The sequence below is a fragment of the Pinus tabuliformis genome, chromosome 4_1 (assembly GCF_031772625.1).
Source record: "Pinus tabuliformis cultivar Carrire ecotype Pingquan chromosome 4_1, CPIR1, whole genome shotgun sequence".
Classification (NCBI taxonomy): domain Eukaryota; kingdom Viridiplantae; phylum Streptophyta; class Pinopsida; order Pinales; family Pinaceae; genus Pinus; species Pinus tabuliformis.
Genome location: NC_142303.1, coordinates 931,955,325 through 931,959,477, shown reverse-complemented (window position 1 = coordinate 931,959,477; position 4,153 = coordinate 931,955,325). Strand labels below are relative to the sequence as shown.

General features: G+C 33.8%; 1 pseudogene across 1 annotated transcript; it reads left to right on the top strand.

The window, feature by feature from the left end:
- Nucleotides 1–934: 934 nt before the first annotated feature.
- Nucleotides 935–2,759, top strand: LOC149179207 (heavy metal-associated isoprenylated plant protein 23-like; annotated as a pseudogene). Its single transcript, XR_016258903.1, has 3 exons — nucleotides 935–1,329; nucleotides 2,052–2,127; nucleotides 2,234–2,759. The product of XR_016258903.1 is annotated as a heavy metal-associated isoprenylated plant protein 23-like (transcript).
- The last annotated feature ends 1,394 nt before the right edge of the window (nucleotides 2,760–4,153 follow it).

Sequence of the window (4,153 nt, the reverse complement as noted above, 5' to 3'; positions counted from 1 at the left end):
GTATACGATATTATTCGATCATGTTTTCGATATATCTCATTACATATATAATATATGCATTTTCTGGTGTAATTACTGCTATAATTTCAATTTACTTATTGGGTGGGGGGGCTTATGGTCTTTAGGCCTTATGGCACCTTATGGTCGAGCCTGCTTATGCACCCTTATGGTCTTTAGGCCGTATCTTTGAGCAGTGGTTTGGTGAATATATCAACAACCTATTCTTTGGAGGGAACATACTCTAATTTGACCTTTTGTTCAAGCACTATCTTTCTTGCACCCTAAAAACACAAACAAGTTACCTTCCCAATACTCAAAAATTTTTATCAGAAGTGAGAAACTACTTCACTAACCCATAATTCCAAAATATCTAACCGAAGTAAAAACCTGACCTGACAAATAATTCCAAATGACCTGATTTTCCAAAACAATAATTAATCGGCCTGCATTTACCCCAAAAACAAATAATATACAGCCCGTAAATTATGTTGTATTTTCTCACCCGTCAAAAAGTGAACAAATGTTTAGAATACTGCGGCCAAATTTCCCAACCAAACCTCCTCTGTCAAGTATCCTACTGCTTTTTACGTTACCCCGTAATTATGACGTGCATGGCATCAAAGGAGTCTCCGGATTTCAGCCAGATGGACCGAAACAGCTCCCCACATCCCAGTTTTAAAGTCATAGATTGCTTTTACTTTGCAAAAGCGCCGCCCTAATTCTTGATTTGTACCCAAATCTCTACCACTAATTACTTGACACCCACGGCTTCTCCACTGGCATCTACTAACGAAAGCAAGCACTGGAAATCTCAATATCGTCCCCAGAGACTTCCGTGAACAGTCGAGTACAAAAGCAACAGTAGTGTATCCTGGGCCCCATAATTCTCTGCCATTTCTCTGTCCTTCCAAGTCTATTTATAGCCTAAGCGGTCCATTCTCTTTTCGGTCGACCATTCGTCGTGCAATTTTAAGCAACTTCAGTGCTCATAATCCCCCCTCTGCCCATATCTTTTATTCAATCTAAGCTCTGCTTCTGCTTCGATTTCGATTCTCCTCTGCACAAACAAAATCCCAAATCATACACAATCTATTCATGTACTTTGGATGGTATCGGCTATACATCTAGGATTCGCTTGTTTCAGATATATATAACCATTAATCGGGGCCAGCGGTTTGCTTTATATTTACATTGTGTATATTCACATTGGTGAACATCTGTTTAGCGTTTGTGTGTCCTAGTCAAGCTCTGGTGCACAAAATGGGCGCTCTGGAATACCTTTCAAGGTTGTTCAATGGCCATGCAAAACGCAGGCGGAAGCAGCTGCAGGTAAGCGTGTGCTTTCACTGTCGCATTGCTTTTTGTCTCAGGTAGATGTCTTGGAATTGCTTTCCCCACAGTAAACTATCTATCTTTCTTGATATTTTATATAGTTACTCAGAATGGTTCTAAGTTCTAACCCTATCAAATCCAGTTTTCTCTTCTGTACCATACTATAAATTTCCAGTGTTGCTGAGAATTTTCAAGAAAAGAACTGTGTAAAGGATTTGATTAGTATATTATATTATAAATTTCCATGGTTACTGAGAATATTTAGAAAAATTATGTGAAAGATTTGATCGTGTATAAAAGATTTGATTCATCCAATGTTTCTGGCAAACACTTCGTCCATCATCAAAACCACCTTTCTTGATTGCTACACCCATCATCAAAACCTAATGTTCCATTGTTTTCACTTCTAAAGAGCTTTTGATTCTATAAGATTTGAATTAACTATCTGCTTAAAGCAAGATATATACATCTATAAGTTTCTGTTTATGAGCGCTCTCTCTGAATATTTCTGTATAGTAGATAAATAGTTTTACAGTCCTATCTGGCTATCCCTGCAAAGTATTGTAGGAGCAGGAGCTAATATACTATATCCCTGCAAAGTATTGTAGGAGCAGGAGCTAATATACTAATATATTCAGTTTCTTTTCTTTCATAGCCAGCAAATGCTTGTATGACTGGAAGTTACAACTAACCATATTCCCCCCATTATTCTGATGCAGACAGTGGAGCTAAAAGTGAGAATGGACTGTGAAGGCTGTGAAAGAAAAGTCAGAAACTCTGTCTCTTCCATGAAAGGTTATTACAGACTTCCATACAGACTTCCATATTTAGATTCTAATTATTCCATCTTGTGCTATTAAACTAGACTTATAATATGGGCAAAGCCTTATTGTTGTTGCAGGGGTGAAATCAGTGGAGGTGAACAGAAAGCTTCAAAAGGTTACTGTGTGCTGAAGAGAGTTAAGGCAACGGGAAAAAGAGCAGAAATCTGGCCTTACGTCCCTTACAATCTGGTTTATCATCCTTATGCTCCGCAGACGTATGACAAGAAGGCACCTGCAGGCTATGTGCGCAACGTGGATTATTCATTCCCCAGCGCAGCCAGCCGCCCAGACGAGATGTACACCACGCTCTTCAGCGATGACAACCCCAATGCCTGCTCCATTATGTAATTACAGGCTTTTCTTTCTTTCATTTATGTGCAGGAAGCTGCAATCAATCTGCCTGGGCAGCTTGCAGCAAGATTCGATCGGGCACCGCTGTAAACCAATTATCATAAATATAAATTTCGGAATTATCTTTGCGTTGAAGAGAAAATCTAGCGGGGACAAATAATGGACGCTTTTCCATATTCCTCGAGAACAGCTTTAGTAAATGAATGATGCAAATTAGTGCGTATATTGAAAAGATTGGAATGGGTATATGTAATTATGAAATTAATCATTTACTTTAATAATTTTCTTTTTTAACCAGAATAAGAATGTGGGAAGATTCGTAAATGAACATTTAGACATCTTTGTTTAGATTCTCTTCCGGATACATCGAATAAGAATTTTTTTCCATCTACGTTTCGAACCAGCAACGATGGTTTATCTTCATAATGTGAGAAATTCCATTTATATATAAAAAACAATTTGTATATATATAAAAAACAATTATTGGACTTTATCCAGTGTACCTTGGTCTCTCAATCAGTATATATACAACTTTCAACATTAATATATCAATATATCAGTATTCAGACATTGCTAACTTCAGAGCTGAAATATAAATACAGCAATGGGTGTAAAATCCATTTCTGATCGTTAAAACCAACCTGATAACTTAATTGTAAATTCCATTTCTGATCGTTAAAACCATTTCTGATAATTTTATGTAAGCTAAATCTGCTGTAAAGGCGATAGACTCTTATTACAGGAGACTGCCATTATCATTGTTGCTTTAAATAACATCTTCTATGTACTCAGCGTAAAGAGGAGGGCCAGCATTTCGACACCTTGTCCAGCAGGCTTCTGAACTTTATTCATACAAAAGAAAAAGATAAATGAATAGAATAAAGTTTTTTTTATTGATTTGCCAAGTTATGAATTTTAGCTTTATACCACAGCAGAGTACAAATCTGAATTCCTTGTACAATAAAATAAGATATATTAACTTTGGTTATAAAAATTGCCTACAACACTCCTCCATTCAAGTGTTATCTCTTTTTTGAATAGGATGGAAAAATAAACTTTAACTACATTTAAAGAATCTGTTAAAACACATGTATGTAATAATTAATGGAGAAGTTAATTTTTTACTTCAATAAGCTGGGATAGTAGTTATCTTTCTTCTTTATTCTGATTATTATGGTATAAATTTAAATATTTAATTAATTTTTAAATAGTAAATAAAGTACATAAATATTTAAATAATAATAAGATAAATAAATATTAAAAAAATGTAATTAAATTTTTAAATAATTAATAATATAAAAAAATTTAACAAAATTATATACATTAATTAATAATAAAAAATTTAATAATAAAATGATTAATATTGAATTATTATAATAAAAAATTTAATTAATATTAAAAGTATTATAATAACAAAGTTTAAATTTTTTATAATAGTATATTTGATATAATTTCAATATTATTATTATTATTTGATTTTAAGGTTGTCAAACTAGACATCAAATTGGTGTATGAGACCCCTTGTTTGTGGGACAAGGGATCCACCTCTATCTACTGATAGATAATTATTCTTTCTCTTAACTTTCTAAAATAAACTTAATTAACATTCAATTTTATACTTATTTTCATAAATTTGATATTTGAAT